Source organism: Talpa occidentalis, unplaced genomic scaffold, assembly GCF_014898055.3.
Source record: "Talpa occidentalis isolate TD23 unplaced genomic scaffold, MPIMG_talOcc4v2.1 talOcc4.15, whole genome shotgun sequence".
NCBI classification, from domain to species: domain Eukaryota; kingdom Metazoa; phylum Chordata; class Mammalia; order Eulipotyphla; family Talpidae; genus Talpa; species Talpa occidentalis.
Genome location: NW_023601543.1, coordinates 73,437,861 through 73,459,348, shown reverse-complemented (window position 1 = coordinate 73,459,348; position 21,488 = coordinate 73,437,861). Strand labels below are relative to the sequence as shown.

The 21,488-nt window shown below is 35.2% G+C and overlaps 1 protein-coding gene across 3 annotated transcripts in view; it reads right to left on the bottom strand.

The window, feature by feature from the left end:
- The window catches only part of PPP4R3C (protein phosphatase 4 regulatory subunit 3C), a 382,556-nt gene that overhangs the window by 204,942 nt on the left and 156,126 nt on the right, over nucleotides 1-21,488 (bottom strand). The window contains exon 4 of one of the 3 annotated variants that reach the window (XM_054695806.1): nucleotides 12,313-12,430. The exons of the other annotated variants lie outside the window; for them this stretch is intronic. The gene's annotated coding sequence lies outside the window, so the exon portion shown is untranslated. The remainder of the gene's footprint in view (nucleotides 1-12,312; nucleotides 12,431-21,488) is intronic. 3 annotated transcript variants of the gene reach the window in all.

Here is a 21,488-nt window from a genome sequence, read left to right as displayed (position 1 = left end):
TTGTATAAATAAATAAATCTTAAAAAATAAAATAAAATGGAAGCTAGGAAGCTTAAATTCAGAGACTTTAACATTTCAAAGTCATTAAGCTAAGACATTACAGCATAGGGGCACAATCAGAGCTTATAACTAAATTAATCCACCAAACAGCAGTACATAGCTTCATTGTTTGGTGCATGGTAATTTAGTTAACTTAAAAATAGGAACTGAGAACCCACATGTCAAGATTATTTTGTGACATTTAAGAGTCACCTTCCATCTATTAAGGTGGCCATAGTCTCACCTTGACTGCTGTCAGCTATATGGAAAAACAAAAAGGGCAGTCATGTTAACAACTCCAGCCCCTGAAATTGAATTGTAAGCCTCTAAGGAGAACAAACAGAAACAACATCAATGAACCAAAAAAAAAAAATATATATATATATATATATATAAACAGTACATGCTGGGTAGGGACAGAACTTCTAGCCTCAGCTATGTATTGATCTGGATGATATTAGCTGAGAATTTGTTGCTTATGAATTTTTGTCTGGACTCAAATTCAAATCACAGCTGAGTCTGAGATGTATCCTCAACCTACTTCCTTGCTATTGGATACTATAAGATGCTCCAGGTTCATCTTATAATATTTCCTGCCCCGAAATAGAATATTTCCTTTTATTGGAGAATGGTATTAGAAATCAAGATCCAGGTACTGGGACGTCATTACTCCCAGCTGCTCTTAGTGGAGAGGGCCATGGCACAATTGTCAATACATTAACTAATGCATATATGCACTTCTATAATTACCTCTACATCAATTCACCTGTGTGAGTGTGTGTGTGTGTGTGTGTGTGTGTGTGTGTTCTCTCTGTGTGTTCCTCAGCAAGCTGTGAGTTCATACTGGTAACTCCAAGACTAATTCAGTACCACAGGGTTTACCTAGGCTTCCCTCCTGCTTATCTATAATGTCCTTCTTCAACACTAAGAAACTTACTTCACACCATCATTCATTTACCTATTTATTTAGCCTGAGACATGTATGTAAAGAAAGTTGAGAATTATTATTTCACCTGGATTACTGGGAGAAAGAAATGTACCAGCTAGGACACCAGCTGGTGTCCTTCAAAACACCATTTGACAGTTACTCAGCTTCTTTTTTTCCCACTTATTTCAGTGAGATTATGTCACACATTATTTGTAATAAAGTTATATTCATTTGTCATAGACTGTATTCCATTCAAGATCCCTTGACATTGATTTTAGTTTGCATACATTAAGGCTTACTCTTCTTGATGTAAAATTCTGCAAGTTTTGACAAATGTATTGACTCATGTAACCACCACTGCAATACCATGCAGAGTATTTCCATCACCCTAAAATTCTACAGAGATTATTTTGTGAAGGGACTACTTAAGAAAGCATATGGAAAAATTCTCCGCCCTCTCCCACAAATATTTGGTTCTGATGTTAAACCAAGTTTATTTCAAAAAACATTTAAAATGTTTCTACAAATACACTACTCACCAATAATTCATAATTGTACCTTTTTGAAAAAATATTGAGTGTGGCTATTAATCACCAGAGACCAGTCTTAAGAGAATAATTCCTAAGACCAAAATCTTTTCTCTTACTTAGGGAGCACAACTAACTGTAGGTAAGAGAGGTTCTGCTCTAGCATGGGAAATCTTAATGGTTACCTGTCATGGAACTCAGTTCCTCACAGTGTTGGTCATACATGTCAGCTGAGGAAAATAGTCCCTGGAATATCTGGGTCATTATAATTTTTTAGCAGAGTAATCAAAAAAAGCAACCACATCAAATAATTGAGAGTTTCCCCATGGCCAAAGCTGAAACAATTTAGCAATAGCCACAACAAAAATACTAATGCTACATTATATTGTACCCTAAAATATGAGATATTCATGAATCCATCCTGATATAAATATATGCATAGATGAATTGGAGAGAAAGGACAAATCACCATATAGAATAATTCCAAATAAGGTAAGTAGACACTCCCTTCATTTAAAGATGGAGTTTGGATTCCCATGTCAATTTGAATATGGGATGGATTTAGTATCTTGCAACCAAAGAACAGAGTGTAAAAAAAAAAGGAAAAATATTAACTTGATAGCACAGAAAATAACAAACACCACTCAACCAAGTGAAGTTGGTAATATGGGCAATAATAAAGTCACATTAATTTCATATGCCTCCTATAAGACACAAGAAGAGCGTTTGCTATTGTGATCATTCTTCCCCCAAACCTATAAGCTTGGTACTTCCATGAAGAAAACATTAGACAACTCCAAATTGAAGAACATTCTATAAAGTATATAGTCATTACTATTCAAAACTTTGAAGTTCACAGGCTACAGGAAAAACTGAGAAACTATCATAGACTATGATCGAGTATGAGGCAGCCTGGTGACTAAATGTAATATGGTATCCTAGATAGGAAACTGGAACAGAAAAAGGCCATTCTGTTGGCAACAAGGTAAAATCTGAAATAAAGTCTACAGTTTAGTTAATAGTAATAAACCAGTGTTGGCTTCTTACTGTTAACAAAAGTACCGAAGTGTTTTAAGTGTTAACATTAGGGGAAACTGAATGAAGGGTATGTAGGAACTCTGTATTTACCTTTGTGCTTTTCTATAAAACTAAAATTATTTCAATATAACAACAAATTACTAGATGTCAAAAAAAAATCTGTGGAAAATTTCCTAACTTTAGTGGCCATAGCAATTCTGGTAATATTTATCATTTAAGTAGATATAATCCGTTTCCCTTGGTTTTTGAAGTTTCTGCTTATATTGCAATGCAGGCTGAGTAACTTTCATTATTTCTGACCTTTTGAAAATGTTCTTTCTTTCATCATTTCTCTATTTTGCCTATTGATGTGCTTCTGGTAAGTTGCCTCTAATAAAAGTGTAATAAAAAGTGTAAATTGAAATAAAGAGAAAATTTTAAAGGACAACATTTAATAAATTCTTAAAAGAAAGACATTTTCTTAAAGGGAGACATTTCACCAAACTAAATTGCAAAGTACTTCATATTTAGGACCTGCACAAAATATTCATTTAGCTGCTTTTGTTAAAACACTGATCATTTAACAGGAAACTTATCTCTGCATGAAATAACATTTTATGAACATCTTTAGAAAAGAGGTAGAGTGGCAGACAAAATGCATTAGTTGAAGGGTTATAGGAGGACAAGAAGTAAAATGATGAGTATAAGCAAGTCTTTCCAGGAGTTTTGCTAGACAGGAGAAGGAATGAAGTGACTCATAGCATGAGATGCAGGATTAAGTGATAACTGTTATACTTTATTTTTAAGATGGAGGATATTTGAAAGTAATTTTTATTAACAGTAAATATCTAGGTGTGAGAAAGAAATGAATGATTGTAGGAAATAGTGGAAAACTCCAGGATTCAACCCCTTGAGGATGTGCCATCTACAACCAGCAGAGGAAAGGCCATTCCTAGTATCAGACCAAATGGTACAAATTTAGTCAAGAAGACTGACAGGTTTGGTGTAGGGAACATGGGTGTAGAGAGCAGAAGTTATTGCTTTGAATTTTTGTTCTGTAAAATATAACGTAAAACCATCCATTTAGACTCCTAGGGGAGGGAACTTTGTAATTATGAAAAGACAAGACAACTGAACCTCTTAAAGTGGAAAAAGAAGCTTGCTTAGGGAAATGCAACTTTTTTTTTTTTTTATAGAGGCATGTTTTATTTATTTATTTGTTTGTTTGTTTGTTTGTTTTGTTTATGCATGCACTGGGTACAGTCAGAAGCGCGGGAGGGTGAGAGAATTCACCAGAGCCAGAGCGGGGAGCAGAGCAGGCAGAAGGACCGAAGCACACTGCTGAGGGGAGCAGCGGGCGGCAGGAGAGGTCTGCGCGCCATGTGGGACCCTCCTCTGGTGGCCGGGGAGCAGCCGGGGATCGAACCGGCGCCGCAGAGGCCGCGGGCAGCTTCGCAACCCAACGCTCAACCGCTGCGCCACCGGGGAGGCCCAAAAAATGCAACTTTTTTAAGGAACTCAGTTTTTAAAACAAAATAGTAACTAAAGAAATTTGTCTGTCAATCCCATTAATAATGTTTTATTTGGAATTCAAATGTAGCTTCGGGGTAGATAAAAAAATTATATGCAGCTAAACCTCATTCCACTGGAGTCAGAAGTGATGCCAGTATCTGATTTGGACAACAGGCATCCATGACTTTCATGCAGTGTCAAGTCAATTTTAATTAAGACTCAGTTTGAAATTTGCAATTTCCACCAAAATGCTTTATAAAATTTATTTTGTTTATACCTACAACTTAAGCGCAGCACAAATTTAGGCTCTTCCTACAATGTCAAAGATGAAGCCTTCTGTAAACTACTGTAATAGATAACAATGCTCCAACTCTCTTTTAAAAACATTCTTTCAGAAACACAGTTTTAAAAACCTAAGACATCTCTGTAATGAATATTAGCATCTCTAACATAAGAAAATGACCATTCCAACATCATATAGGATGGTGTATAAAGGGAAAAAAAAGTCAGGGAAATAGCTCCCTCAATTTCTCAGTCAGTACAGATTATGTTTTAAAGTACAGACTGGGGTCTAATGGAATCACCATTAAAGGCTATAATTGTCCACTGAAATCAGATGCCATTTTAAGGTAATTGCTATATTAGAGTGAAACCAATAAGCGATTGTTCATAAGTTTTAATGCAGGAATCACAAATGAGCTTTTTGTAAATGGTCACTTTGTTAAATTCTCTTATTAGTTCTAATCATTTATTAATGAGCTGCTCCCTGATTGCCTATATGTACTATCCTATCATCAAATAATCAGTTTCTTGCTGTTTTGTACTAGTCATACTTATTTCTCCATCGATTCCTGCACTTGCTGGGATCTGAAAAATGTTGAATGGTAGTGGTGTTGCTACACATACTTATTTGTTGTTAACAGTAATGGGAATGCTTCCAATCTATAATCAGGGCATTTATTTCATTCTTGCTGCACATTTGTGCCTTGATGCTTTTTTGTTGCTTATATTTGCCAATTTTTTTAAATATATTTTATCAGTCTTTTCACAGCTGGCTTTGGGTTTTTGGGTAGGTAAGATAACTGGGTTTTGTTTGCTTTGAATGATTTTTTTTTTTACCTCATTAAATTCTGCCTTTATATTTACACATGCTTTATATTCAGTTTATTTGGGTTTTCTTTTTTTCCTGTAAAGAAAAGTTTTCCTTATTTTATTTTCATTTTCCAATCAAATTGTTTTAACTCTATAAAATTTCTTCTAAGTGTGATTGAGGCTACAACTCACAGATTTTTAATATATTCCTAATTCTTTTCTAAGTAGTATATGTGAGTTGTGATTTTCTCATTAAAACAAGTTACTTTAGCTATTTTACTATAATAATTAAAAGTAATCCATTTTCTTGATAAAATATGCAAACAGTGGCGAACAGTATAAACTGGAATTCATTCCGTTCTTCATACTCTCTTGTTGGAGGTAAGTAGTATTAACAACTTCTTGAATCTTTTTGTAAAGCATGCTTTATGTATATAAGAAGCACAGGTATCTTTTTTTCTTTTACATAATAGAGGGTTCAATTATTTAACCATAATTGTGAAACACATTAGCTCAAAATTTAGTGGCTTAAATAACAAACTTTTTTTTTATTTTACATTTCTGCAGGTTAGGACACTGCATGTGTCTTAATTAGGTCCTCTAACACAGAGTATCTGATGAGAAGGTGTAAATCAAGGTGTCAGCCACACCTGTGACCATTCAAGGCTCAAGTGAGGAAGAAACTTATTCTGAACTCACCTTTGTGACTGTCTTAAGGCCTTTGGCCCATCCTAGCTATTGGTCAGTAATGACAGTTCCTTGTCAAGCGGGCCTCTCCACAAACCAGCTCACAATACGGTAGCTGACTACCCTCAGAGCAAACAATTAAATGAAAGAGGGTGCAAAACAGACACTTACCAGAACCTAAGCTCTTAAGCAACATCCTATTACCTCACCATATTCAATTCATTAAAGTGAACCACTAAACCAAATCCATTTTCAAAGGATGAATACAAGGAGTGGATCATTGAGGGCTGTCGGAGTGGTTGCTCACCACAGGATCATATTATGCCTTTAACTATCTCAAACACATCTTTTACATCCTTCCATGTTGTTATCTATCTGATGCTTTTCAATCATTGTTGGGATCATGCAAACAAGAGCAGTAAACAAGCAAGGAAGAAAATAAATACATAAATTAATGGATATATACATAAGAACTCAGTTTACTAAATATTTCTAGTATTTCTAGATATGATTATTCAGCTGATGTGAAAAGTAAATGATTACTGGGTAACGACCCCCGATTCAAATTCGGTGAAGTATTATAAAAGATTAGCAAGATCTTCTGAGGATGGGATCTAAGGTCACAGAGGAAAACCCATAAGAGAATCCTCCTGGAAAAGCAGAAGAGTCCAAATGGGTATTTTTAGATGTATCAAACAGACTTAAAAGTATGATTAGAAGTATAGAATAGTACAGATACAGGGATTACCAGATTTTTACAAAAAATAAATTTTCTCGTTTGTGAACACAGAGCTACACTGCAGAGCCATTTTAGTTATATGTAACCACACAACAAAAGGAGTAAGAGGAAGTGATGTATTCTATTTCCAAATCTAGCCTAAAGAATTTTCCAGGTTTGCTTTTCCATACCCTCCTCAAGTTCTCACTACCTAAGAATTCATATGCTGGACGGGTAATTTTCCACTAAAGACATATAACTTTATTTCCGTCAGATGTTACTTTATTGTTATTTTATTCCTCTCTCTAATTTTCTTATTGAATAGATTCTTGGAACATCTGGCTGTATCTTGCAACTTTCCTTGGCTTTTCTACTCTCCATTCCAGCTCTTTATTATTTTATTTTATTTTTTTAAATATTTATTTTTTATTTATGCAATAGCTGGGGTACAGGCCAGAGGCATGGGAAGGTGAGAGGATTTACCAGAGACAAGAGTGGAGAGCAGCAGGTGTTCCAGGACTTTTTCCTTGTACACATGGTCTAGATGTCTTATGTTTTTCAGTAACCCTTTTCTCACTCTGCTTCAGCATGGACACACTTATTTCCCAGCAGAATTGTAGATTTTGTGGTAATTTTGGCACTTTCCTTTCTTTTTTCTTTTAAAGATTTATTTATTTATACAAGAACTGGGATATAGTCACAGGGGCGGGAGGGTGAGAGCATTCATCAGAGACAAAGAAGGGAGCAAAACAGGCAGATGGACCAAAGACACTGCTGAAGGGAGCAGCGGGCGAGGCAGAGAGGTCTGCCGCACCATGTAGGTCTCTCCCTGGCCAGCCTGGAATCGCTGAGAATCGAACCCATGCTGCAGAGGCTGTGGACAGCTTCATAGCATGGTGCTCAACCCGCTGCGCCACTGGGGAGGCCCTGTACTTTCCTTTCTTATCCAGAGCTCTCCAGATTGTATAACATCACTGCAAATCCTTTCCTCTACTGAAAAGTATAAGTAGTATGAGAGGCTCGAGACTTATCTTTCATGGAGTAACTATTTGCATTTTTATCTCCTTTCAGATTTTTAGAAATTTCATAATTAACAACACTACCAATTTCAATTATGAAATTCTATATACTTCTTGCCACTGCCTTCTTCCACATGTTCATCAGAATATTTTGGAGTCTTACTATCCTTTCATCAAAATAGCCTATGATATAAAAAATATTCATTTGATTTATACTTTTTCATGCTTTTAAAAAATTATCTTCTCCTATCACAATTTTTATTTATTTTTTTTATTTTTTTAAGATTTATTTATTTATTTATACAGGCACTGGGTACAGTCAGAAGCGCGGGAGGGTGAGAGAATTTACCAGAGCCAGAGCGGGGAACAGAACAGGCAGACCAGCAAAATACACTGCTGAGGGGAGCAGTGGGCGGCAGGAGAGGTTGGCACGCCATGTGGGACCCTCGCTGGTGGCCAGGGATTGAACCGGCACTGCAGAGGCTGCAGGCAGGTTTGCAGCCCAGCGCTCAACTGTTGTGCCACCAGGGGAGGCCAACCTATCACAATTTAAAAAAAAAAAAAAATTACAAATCTAAGTTATGTGATGTCACGACCCCAAAATATATGTATAACCCTTCCCTACTAATGTTAAGTGGAGAGTGAGCATGTGAGAGAAAATAGGTTAACATTTGCTCTATACAGACCATTTGGTTTCACTGAGCTCAATAACAAATTGGATTTAGCACCTATGAAACAACTAAATGGGGAACTTCATTTATTGATGTTTTGGAGTCTTCTCATTTTGGAGTCTTCTTTTGCACATCTGATTACAGCACCATGCTCAAAGCACAGGGTCAAAATATGAAACAAAAGATTACTATGTGAAGATATATAGCATGAAAAAGATAAGGTGTAAAATTACCTTTAAAGTGTAGGATTAGAGAAGTAAATGATGTGGAAGCAGGTCAAAATGAAGAAGTCTCTCTGTTCCATCAGTGCAAAGAAGAAAAATATCAGAAAGAATATTGAATTCTAAGGTACTCTATAAAAATTTACCTTAAGTGGCTGCGGTTGAGTATCTCATGTTTAGCAAATTCTAGGGGATTTTGATCTCCTAGATTAGACAGCCACGGTCAAAGAGTGAGGTGATAAGCTTGTGGCCAACTACTCTGAGGCATCAGCTTTATTTAAAGACCTCAAGGGTCCTCCTTGGTGGTGCTAGGGTTAAAAACAGAGATATCAAGCTATTGGCAGCCACTGCACCACGAGTTCAATCCCCAGCTGGCCAGGGAGCTGACCCTCTCCTGTCTCACCCGCTGCTCCCCTCTGCTCCCCACTCTCCCTGGTGTATCCTCTCACCCCCCATACCTCTGGCCTGTACCCCAGTTCTTGTATGCATAAATAAAATAAATCTTTAAAAAACAAAATAAAGACCGCAAAAATATGTTTGAAAAGGTAGAGGGCAATGCAGAAGAATGGAATTCTTAGGAAGACACACTGCTAAAAAAACTGCTGAGTCCTTCAGCCTTGGTCAAGGTTGTATCCTCTGTTTTTGAGGCTGATATGACTTCCCCTAAGAACTTCAGGAGATCATCCTGGAAGTTTGGCTGATGTCTATAAGTAGTGTGATTTTGAAATAAATGCCCATACATAGATTCATTACACTGAACAAAAAAGAAATCCTAGGACATGCTGCATTCCAAAATTTTCTTACTCAATTTCTTGGAAAAATATTGAAAATAATAAACTATTTGTTTTCAGAGGTATCATTCACAAAACATGATTATTTTCAAAAGACATGAAAAAATGTCCATGTAACTTTTGAAAACTTAAAGGAAATCTTGCATTACCCCATATAATTACTATTTCTTTGATAATTAGGGTACCTGCTTTTCCCCATACAGTTAATGAAAATAGAATTTTGGATTTACTAAATTTTCCATGAAAAAAAAAAATCCTAGGGAAGTTAGCATGGAAAGCCATTCTAATAAAGACTGTGCCACATATAGGAAGATATTTGTCCCTGTCCTTCATTATAAAATCAGGTCACAAATAAATTTGTGGCAGATAAAACAGAAAAGTACAGGATATAGCTAAGGCCTTTAACTATTACAGAAACTATCAATGGTGAAAATACTAAGCAGTTTGTTAAGGTTTTTGGAAAGAGAATGCCATTCCCCCCTTCCGCTTGATTTACCTTCTGGTGCTGGGGCACGAGAATGCTAGCTAAGCATGATGGAGGCTTTCACTATTCCTTTCTATGGTGTCCACCATGCATTTGTTTCAGTTTTGACTCCCATAACCAATTTTAAACACCACTGCTTTTCTAACACTAAAAACATGAAAACCATATTTTGAAATGTTTCTCACAATACATAATCTCTCTATTCTTTTGCTTTGGTCTAATACTTTCATAATGGCCAAAATATATTGTTTCACTGAATTTAATACAATGAAAATCTACATGATGAAGTAAGGAAAATGAGCATTTCTCTTCCCTTTCATTTATCCCATATATGCTCTTTTAGTCTTATTAATGAGGGGGTGAGGGAGCGAGAAAGGGCTGGAGGGAGAAAGAAAGGAAAAAAAGATCAATGCTATTTTAGTTTTGATTGTATTCAGATTATGGTAAGATAAACCAAAAGTATCTTTAGATTAAACATGATGCAGGTTTGTTTCCTCTCACTTAAACAAGTCCAAAGATAGGCAACTTGTGGCTGTTATGAAAGCTACCTAATGGCTTCACTATTTGAAGAAACTTCTTCCTTTATGTCTTGCCATTCTTTTTTTTTTTAAGATTTATTTATTTATTTACACAAGAATCGGGGTACAGGCCAGATGCGCAGGAGGGTGAGAGGATTCACCAGAGACAGAGCAGGGAACAGAACAGGCAGACTGACAAAATACACTGCTGAGGGGAGCAGCGGGTGAGACAAGAGAGGTCTGCCACGCCACATGGGACCCTCGCTGGCAGGCCTGGATCGAACCAGCGCTGCAGAGGCTGCGGACAGCTTCACAGCAAGGCGCTCAACCACCTGCCCCACCAGGGGAGGCCCTGTCTTGCCATTCTTATCATGGTAGGGAGATGATCTATCAATAGGCTATTGTGTTCCTGGCAGGAAGGACAAGGTAAGGGAAGCAAAGAGTTACATATATCAGGAATAAAGATTTTTTTTCCAGAAGTGCCTAGCCAAGTTCTTACATCTCATTACCTCCCCAAATGCAAATGGTCTTGGTAATTGATATATTTTACCTGATCACATGGTCACATCTAATCTATACAGTTCCTCTAGAAAAATGGAAAGGGAAGACTAGATACTGGGCAGACTCACTGCCACAAAAGCCAAGAGTGTCTCATTATGCAATGAATTCCCAACAATGTCAAGGTTAGCTGAAAGATGAAGCAAAATAAAAGTGGAAAAACATCCATTTTAACAACAAAAAGATTATTAGTGACTATGGCAAAAAAAGGTTCAATAAGCAATGCAGTAGAAGTCACAAGGGGTGAGGTGAAGACAGTACTAAGAGATGAACAAGTGAAGGCAATGGTTCTTAAATAAAAACAATTATTAAAATAATTGTATAGCCTGTACTTGTTCTCCAGGGAATTGGGAGGGTTGAAATGAAAGGAATGTTTCTGGATTGTGGTTCTGGTTGCACACATTCATAAATTTACTAAAAAATATTGAATGACACAATGTGTGAATTTTATGATATGTAAATTATACCTCAATGAAAGATAAAAAATAAAAATAATGTTAGTAACCTTTATAGAAATTTGGCTGTGATGGAAATGAGAAATATGTAACATATCTTCCTTTACTGCCAAATCCCAAACACTTGGTTTGATTTCTTATTTTGTTTTATTTTGGCAAGTGTTTATTGGAAGCTAAGTTATTTTGAAGAAATGAGAATCTTACTTCCATCTCTCAGGGAATTAAAAAAAAAAATAAATATAAAACATGACACAGCAAAAATCATGAAGATAAGCAAGGTAAGATTTGAAAAACTTTTCCTTACTTGGTCTGCCATACCTCCCCAAAGACCAAGGAATTTATTACCCTGGTGTTTATTATTTTAAAATGGTATTCAGGACGTCCCTAATAGCACAGGGGTTAAAGACAGCAATATCAAGCTATCACCAGCCACTGCAGCACAAGTTTGATCCCCAGTTGGCCAAGAAGCTGACACACATGGCGCAGCAGACTTCTCTTGACTTGCCTGCTGCTCCCCTCAGCAGTGTATTTCTGTAAATCTGCCTGTTCTGCTTCCCACTCTCTGGTGAATCCTCTCACCCCCACACCTCTGGCTTGCACCCCAATTCTTGTATGCATAAATAAATAAATCTTTAAAAATGGTATGCAGATACAAGCATGTGTCCAGGTTAGATGGAACCTAAAGTTAATAAAATATGATGGCCTTATTAAGAAGAAGAATATAAAATGATATTTTTATAATTAGGTTCGAAAGTGTACAGATTTCTTTTAATGAAAAGAGAACTCACAAGGAATTGCTGGAGACTTAGCAATTCAGATTCATTTCTTTTGAGGTCTCTTTAGACAATTTTCTAGAAATACTTATAAAGAAATGTTTTCTGTGCAAACTGGTTCCGAGAACATTACAACTCTAAGCACTCTTAGAAACCCAGGGACTTGTGCAGGAGCATGACCCTGAAGCTTAAGCTTTATTCCCTTTACAGAGAATAAGCCACTGTGTATATAGAGTGAAAGCAATCAGTATACAGATTTCAGTTGTGGAAAAAAATACATTTTTTTTCTTTTACCCACTTACTTTTTTATTTAAGATTCCCATTCTACTGGAGTACTGAAAACTTCTTCTCTCAACTGTGACTTTATCCTTTTTCTTAGATATAAGTTAAAGTTCCTAGGGAAGGCCTTTCTTGGGAGCTCTGAAAAAATTAAAAAGAATGAGCCATGTGAATATCTAGAGGAAGTTCCCTGTGACACAGACTGTGAAAAAGGTAGTGGTGTTAGGAAACACAAATGCAGGTAAAAGTGGTAGGAGATAGACTTGAAGAGGGGTCCAGGAGCAAGATCATGTGGCCAGGTAAGTATTGCAGGCCTGGATAAAAGTTTGGGGTTAAATTCTCCACAAGCATATGTGTAGGGTAAGCTGCCAGAATTGACTTTTTTTTTTTTTTTTTTACAAATGCACGATTCAAGTTTGATCCTAAGGCATCTCTATCAGAAGGGCATCCACTTCAAAGAGGGCTAACTCAAACCTATCTTGAGTCACATGACTAGATAAGCACCACCCCCACCCCAACACTCCATCCCTCTCCACACAGGGATATACACTGAAGCTCCTTTCGTCTACAGACACTGGTTGATTTAGATGACTGCTCAGCTGGGACTGACACTTTGCTTTCCCTTTTCCTTCTTTTGTCTCTTTTCCTGAACTTTTAATTCACATTCGTATAATCTGAACTCACTAATGAAGACTAAGTCCATGAAACCCAAAAAAACTACTCTCAGCCCCAATAAAAGCTGGACCCCAAGCCTCTGCAAGCTCTGTCTCTACCTACAAGCTCACTGTGGCTCTGGTGAGCTATGTAATTTCCAGATCGTGTAAATAATAAACCTCTATTCTTTCATTGATCCTGATGGTTATTGGTGAAGTGCCTGTCCAGTCATAATATTGATAGGCTGAGAATGACACAAAAACAGTGATGGGGCCTTTAAGACTTTCTCATTTTGTTTCTGCTCCTTAGCTTTGTTGTTTTTTGTAAACAGTGTATATTATAGCGTCACCACTTTTAGGACTGACAGCGTAATTTCTAGGCATACATGCTGAAGTATAACCAGGTCTAATTTGCATCCTAAATTTAATAAAAATGAAATAAAATAAAATATAAAGTGTATAATTTTATTCTTAAAGCTAGCAGTTTATAGCACATGAATTTGATCACAAATATGTTTTTTTAGTTTAGAATACACTCTACTCTACATCAAGCAAACAGGCAATTTCTCCTGTCTTTAATCACATTGTCTGACAGGTGACAGACATATTCTCTAAAAATATAATTAAAAAGTCCCTTAAAAACATTTTTTTAAAAAAGAACATTTTGAGTCAGCGTAGTCAGTGTAGGTGTCACAGACAAATGTACAGATCTTTCAAATGGAAATTGCAAATTCAACTATGTGGGGTTTTCCAAGTTAAATAACTCAACTGGAGAGACAACCAGAATATCAGATAAAATTCTTTGTATGATTAAGTCATGCTGCTCAAAAAATGATAACTATGTCACAACTTACTCTTTTAACTGGCTATTGGAAATTACTTTTTTTTTAAAGATTTATCTTTTTATTTATACAATAGCTGGGGTACAGGTCAGAGGCGCGGAAGGGTGAGAAGATTCACCAGAGACAGAGTGGGAAGCAGAACAGGCAGACAGACTGAAAGCACTGTTGATGGGAGTAGCAGGAGCAACAGGAAAGGTCTACGGCGCCATGTGGGAATCTCCCTGGCTGGCCAGGAATTGAACCCGCGCTGCAAACACTGAGAACTGCTTCACAGGGCTGTGTTCAACCTGCTGCACCACCAGGGAGGCCCTGGAAATTACTTTTACATCATCTATAGTCAGTATCACAATAAACCACTTGTCCTAAGGAAATTTGTCCTAAGGAAATGATCAGACATATAAAGATTTAGATTTAAAGATATCCTAGTATCATATTAGGAAATCTGACAAAATCTAAATATACAATAATAAAACAACAATCAATATATTGTGCTATTTTGAGTATCACAATAGTGAATGTTCAGTAATATTCAATACTCTAAATATCAAATGAAAAAATCAAAGTCTTCTCTAAAACTGTGGTTTTTGCTTTTCCATTCAGATATACCAAGCTGTCAAGTCTGATTCTTCAACAAGCTCATCTTTTCATTTGAAAAATCCAACATATGCCTTTTCCAATGTTACCATTATTAATCTTAATTTCAGGAATACAAACACTACTCATCGATTGACTTTACTTGGGGTTGTTTGAGATACTTGCTTGGTTATTTTTGTCCACAAATATTTCATTTCATTTTAAAACACAGAGAGCTTAGTTAAGAAACCACAGGAATTTCCTGTACCTGTCAAAGCAAAAGTCCTCTTTCCCTCTATATTCATTTGCAGTATAGACATATAACCCAAGAGCATGTCAAGACCTCATAATACTGAATCTATATATTTCCTTCTAATTAAAAAATAGAATTTTCTGTCAATAGCCTACTTTTGAGGGGAAGACATCTTACTCATCAGTTTTATCTTTCCTTATTTTTCCATTTTTCTCCAGTTGTCCAGATGATATTGAAGATAAGAGTTCCATGCCAGCCTCTGGAAATAGTTTAATTTCTGTCAATTCGTTTCAGTCTTATTTTGTCTTCCTCTCTATAGTTAAATGAAATGGAATCACTAAACTTCTGAAATCATAACTAAAATTAACCACTGGTAAATAATGATTTATATTATAAATTCATAATTGAATGATTGCATAAATTAGATTCCTTATATTTCTTAGTTTGCATGTTATTGGTAAAAATATGATTTAGAATTTTTTTCAAATGAGTAGTAAACTGAAAATTCAAAATCTGTGTATGTTTCAAATGTTATTATTAACTTGTCTATATCAATGTCATATGTTCTGGCATTAAATCTGGGAAAGGTAAAATGAAAAGACTTAAAGGTTAAATTATTTAGTAGCACTATCTATAAGAAGTGTACTAAGAAATAAAACAGCAATGAGGTTGTGAACAAATAAATCAACATGATTACTTCATTTTCATGGCTTGGGCAGTACTTCATATAAAGAAGGACCATACTACAGATGTAAGATCTCAGCTCTGTAGATAGCTGTACCACAGTCAGCTAGAAATAGGCATCTGCACCAGAGAGAAGTAGAGAACTTCATTGCAGAATATTTTCCATGTAATGTATGATTTTATTTTTCCAGCAATTGCCCAAATCATAATGAAAGATAGTATAGATTACAATGGAGCTATCTTTCTTTACTTAAGAAACTAGATTTGCCACTCACCAGTTGTTTGACATTTTTACTTCAGTTTTTCATCTGTAAAATGGGTACCAAAAATAATATTCACCTCAAAGAATTTTCTAAAAATTGAATGCATTAATAATGATAATTACTCATCTAGATTTTAATGTGACTCCAAACTTGTGTGCCTTTTGATATATCTCTAACCATGTCTTTGTTTCACTTCCTTAGCTGGTAGCAAAATCATTGAGGTCATGCTTCTCATTTCTCAACTTGGATGAAACATACATTGTGAAAATCAGAACCCACCTTCCAGAATGGTCACCATATTAGTGGGGGAATTAGCTACTCTGAGATCAACTTTGGGCGACAAGAAATAAGAAGCAGTAGGGAGCAGGGCAGATAAGTAACCCTCCTGTCTTTCTTCTGCAGACTATTATGAAGACTTGTTCCCCTCCCTGGCTAGTGTCATATGCTAAGTGAACAAGCCTCCAGAGCCTTCTGTCTCTTCATGGCCGGCTTTGGAGCTTAACTCATTTCCCTTTTTCCCTCACCTTTACTGCACTGGTCTGTCACCTTCCCATTGAAATTTAAGGAATATAATTTTTACTTCAGGTTCCATTTTCTTAAGAAAATACATTTTTCTTAATTCGTTGAGACATTTTTCCTTCTTGGAGATGCTATTTCCACTGTTTTGTTATTCTAATTGGCATAGTAGTATAATGTCCATTTTGTGAATGTCTTTAAGAGCATGCATAGGACTGGGGAGAAACGCCCTTAGGACACAGAAACATCAATTCCAAAGAGCACCTGCACCCCTATGTTTATAGCAGCACTATTTACAATAGCTAAGCTTTGGAAACAACCCAAATGCCCAAAAATAGATGACTGGATCAAGAAGATGTGGTACATATACACCATGGAATATTACTCAGCATTCAAAAAAGATAAACACATGCAATTTGCAGCAACATGGATGGTGCTGGAAGGGATCATGCTCAGCAAAATAAGCCAGAAAGAAAAAGAAAAATACCGGATGGTCTCACTCATAGCAGGAATCTAGAAAACTTAAATAAGGGGCCAGGAAAAAGAATAACTCTAAGAAAGAAAATATCAAAATCAACAAACAACTATGAACCAGAGACACTCTATGGGGGGTGGGGGGAAGGGAAGGGAGGGATTGGGGTCAAAATAAGGGAGTCACAATTGTATGGGGAATATAAAAATAAAAATGTATATATATATTAATTAATTAATTAAAATTAAAAAATCTTAAAAGAAATCCAAATTGGAATCAAAATACTAAAACACCATTCTTTGCAGATTATATATATATATATATATATATATATATATATATATATATATATATATATAATATATATATATATATATATATTATAAGGTTAAAGTTAAAAAAAGAATTTTAAAAATTCTATTTTTGGGCATTTGGGTTGTTTCCCCAAAAATAGATGACTGGATCAAGAAGATGTGGTACATATACACAATGGAATATTACTCAGCAATCAAAAAAGATAAACACATGCAGTTTGCAGCAACATGGATGGAGCTGGAAGGGATCATGCTCGGCAAAATAAATCAGAAAGAAAAAGAAAAATACCAGATGGTCTCACTCATAGCAGGAATTTAGAAAACCTAAATAAGAGACCAGGGAAAAGACTAATCAATACAAAGTAAAAATCAAAATCAACAAGCAATTATAAACCAGAGACACTACGGGGAGGGCGGTGACGGAGGGGTGGGGAAAGGAAGGACTAGAGTCAAAATAAGGGGGGAGGTGCAATTGTATGGGGAATATAACCAAAATGAAAATGCATACATTGTGCAAAGATGAAAAAATATGTAATAATTATATAAAACAAAATATTTAAATATAAAAAAAAGAAAAAAAAAGAAAAAAATTGTCAATGATTAAAAAAAAGTATTTTAAAAATTCATTGCAAATGGGTTTTTCAGAAAGACTATGTTTATATGTACTCCTACAAAAGGTGAAAAGAATAGCTGTCGTCCAAAACGTGCTCGTGTTCATAGCTTCAATGTTTGCCCACCTGATGATCTCAAATGACTTTTGAAAAAAAAATTTGTAGATATTAACTTGAGAATGATTATCTTTTCAGGTATTTACTAGTCATCCCTATTCTTTCATAAATTGTCAGCTAATTATTTTGTTCTTTATATGAAAGTTAGTTTCTGTTGCTCTGTAAATATGCTTTTATAATGTCAGCATCCTTTATTCATTTGATAAAATTTTTCTGCACATTTATATTTTGTCTCCTCTTTGTAGTATATATTTTTTAAATCACATTTAACAATATTTACCATTTTGTGACTTTCCATTGTGTTCATGCCTATAAAATCTTCCCCAATGTAAAAAAAAAAAAATATATATATATATATTCACAAGTTTCATGAGAAATAGCTCTATATTATCACTAATCTAAATACCCTGCCTGGCAGCTTCGAAGTACTTCATTTGCCAACAACTTTCTCAACAGTCTCAGGAGCTTCTCTTTTTGCTTTAATAGCCCATTTGTTCATCATCAGACTGGTATCATGCAATTTTAATTAAGATGGTTTTTGACAACTTATTGGTAGGTTCAACCTTATTAAATTGGTTTAATATAAATAAAATACATGTAGATATTAAAGAAAAATATTATAGAAGAGACTTTTAAAACTCTCACCCCCACACACACCGTTTAGAGTCATCCACGGTTAATGGTTATTGAATTTAGCTCTTAGGGTAATTACCATTATAATTTCAAAATACTTTTTTTTTTTTACCTAATATAAAATGTATACAGTTTACACTGTTTCTTTTTCTAGGAAAGATAATGTTGCCTTTACATTATCTCCCACCTGTCTGCTGGTTGCTTTTTTAAATTTTTTAACAATGTACTTGAGAATTTTCATTTCTTAATATCTAATCTCTAGAAAATAGTTCCCTAGTATTAAAAGAGTAAATTAAATCTAATTTCTTTCTTTGCACCTTTCATTTCCACACTTGCCAATTTCATTCAGCATATATTTGTGATGTGACATTTATAATATTTACACTTATTTTTCTCCAGTCCTTAAAAGTTTACTCTATATGTTGGTATTAACTCATGAAAAGCTATAAAGGGCAGTTTCCCTTTAATCATATAAATGTCAGAATTAAATGCCACTTGGGATCATCAGATTGACAATTACTATTTAATCATAATTATTTCCTGCTGACAGGAAAAAAAAAATACTATACCATAGAACAGATTTTCTTCCATTTATTTTTAATTTTCTTTACTCTTCTAGGTCATACTCCGATGTCAATGTCCCTTATATTACGTGTTGGCATCTTTCATGCATACGTTTCCTATTTTGTGGAACTATCTTTGGGGAAATTTTTCATAGGTGTTAGATTTTCTGTTATTAAGTATCTGAAAATATATTAAATTGACATTTGTAACTGATTAGTGACATGTCTGTATATAAAATTCTCGTTTCAAAATATTTACTTTTCATAGGAATTTAAAGCTATTGCTTCATTTTCTTTGAATTGTTTATTTTTTATGAGAATGTCACTACCCTATCCTTCTCCTTTCTTTCTAAATTTATTTTCCTCTATAAAATCTTTAAGGTTTTTATTTTTAATATTGGTGATGAAATCTGCTTATTATAGTATTTTATTCATCCTGCTGGGGAAATAGGCCTTTAAATCTGAAAATTTATATATTTTCACAGTTTAAGAACTTTTTATCTAGTTGATTAGTTCCTCTCTTCTGGGGCTACCTCAATCTCTACACCAAGTCTCACAGTTTTCCTTGACTTCATCTCAATTATTTTGAGAATTTCTAGGTCTGCAATTTAAACATAAATTGTTTACATTTGTAATTTAGTCAGACCATTGAATTTTAAATTTCCAAGAATATATTCTACATCTAAGAAAGACCTTTTTTAATTTTCATGGCTGATTTTTAGTTTCATGAAAATAATATTCATCTCAGTTGTCTCTCAGGATATGAATATGGCTTAACTTATTTTCTTCCCTTCAAATTATTTTTTCTCTGAATTTTTGTCTGCTAATTCTGCTATTTTGTTTGTTGTTCTTTGTCCATCTCCTTCACACTTTGTGTTTTCCTAAAATGCACTGTCATATATATTTGTTTGTTAATATTTATAAAGAAGTACAACATTAATTGGCATTGGTACATGGCATGCTGGGTTCCATATCGGTGGTCATTCTGTTTCTCCAAAAGGACTTTCCCATAATAAAGGCTGACCACTGATTTCCATGTAAGTAAACAGGTTATACTCTGTGGCAGTTTCTATGTGGCCTTTCTATGGATGGGGAGAAGCTAAGCAGGCATGGTTGCTAAACCAAAGTTACTAAACAAAAGAGTTTTACTCGGGGAATAAAAGTCTCTGATATATTTCTCTTTTTGCCCAACATTTAGCTATTTACAATCCCATGAGAATTGTCTCAAATTTGACTTAGCTTTCTTCTCAAACCACAATACATTTACTAGCAACCTTATTACAGGACAGACTAGTTTATCCATAGACATTTCTTGGACTTTATTCTGAGGACAAAATTCACTACAGGCAGCTACTGTGTTTATATGATAAAGTCAGAAAGGCACAAAGATCTCAATAAAGTTGAGTGGGCATTCTCAATAAAGGTCCTTAAAATAATTAACTTGAAAATTGACCCCACAGCTGAGTCTAGCTTTGAAATTTTCTTACTCTTAGCTTTGTCTTCCCAGGGTTTCCTTGGAGGATCTACTCACCTCTGGTGTTAGTCCCCTTTATTAATTCTGAATTTGCCATCAATCTAAACCCATCAGCTTTCTATCTACCAATAATCCTCTTATCTAAAAATAGGAAATTGTTCTCAATTGACAATTTTATTATGGTTTGTATATAATGTATACAAATATAATTATATGGAATATAGTTATAAATATATTAATATATAATGTGTAATTATATATTCATATATAATATGAATATATAATGTGTAATTATATACTCATATATAATACTATATATACACATACACAGAGAAGAGGAGAAAAAGAAAATGCATGATGAGAATTTGACTCGCATGATTAAGAACTAAGAATTCCCAAATTCTCCTTTCTGCAAGCTAGAGACCCAGTAAAGCTGGTGATACAATTTAGTCTAGGCCTGGAGATTTGGGAACCAGGGGAGCAGATGATAGGAATCCACTCTAAGGCCAGAGAGGGTGAAATGAGATGCCTCTTTTCAAACAGTGAGGCAAGGGCGAGATGACTGAATTACTCTTTCCTGTGCCTCTTATTCTAGTCAGGCTTTCACAGGATTGAACGATGTCTCTCCACATGGTAGAGGCGGATCTACTTCACTGATAGTAATATCATCCAGAAACTATCTCATAGACATATCCAGAAATTATATGTAATCTGAGCACCCCTGGAAATTGACAAGTTGATTCTAAGAGTGCATAGGAACACAAAGAGCCAGTAATAGCTAGGGCGATTTTGAAGACCAAAACTTAGTTAATTACACTCTCAAATATCAAAAACACAGTAACTCAGGAAACATGATATTGACAAAAAGACAAATAAACCAATGAAAATATTAGCCAATTCTGAAAGGCAGCCACATATACAGTCACCTGATTCAGGACAACTGAATAGTAAGTTCCTAGTTCAACTGGATATTTTTTTAAGTTTTTATTTATTTTTATTTAGGTTTTTATTTATTTGATTTTTTTTATTATACAAGAACCAGGATATAGTCCAGATGTGCAGGGGGGTGGGAGGATTCACCAGAGGGACAGAGAGGGGAACAGAACAGGCAGACTGACCAAATACACTGCTGAGGGAGCAGTGGGCGAGTCAGGAAAGGTCTACTGCGCCATGTGGGCATCTCGCCAGCTGGCTGGCATCGGAACCTGCGCTGCAGAGGCCCCGGACAGCT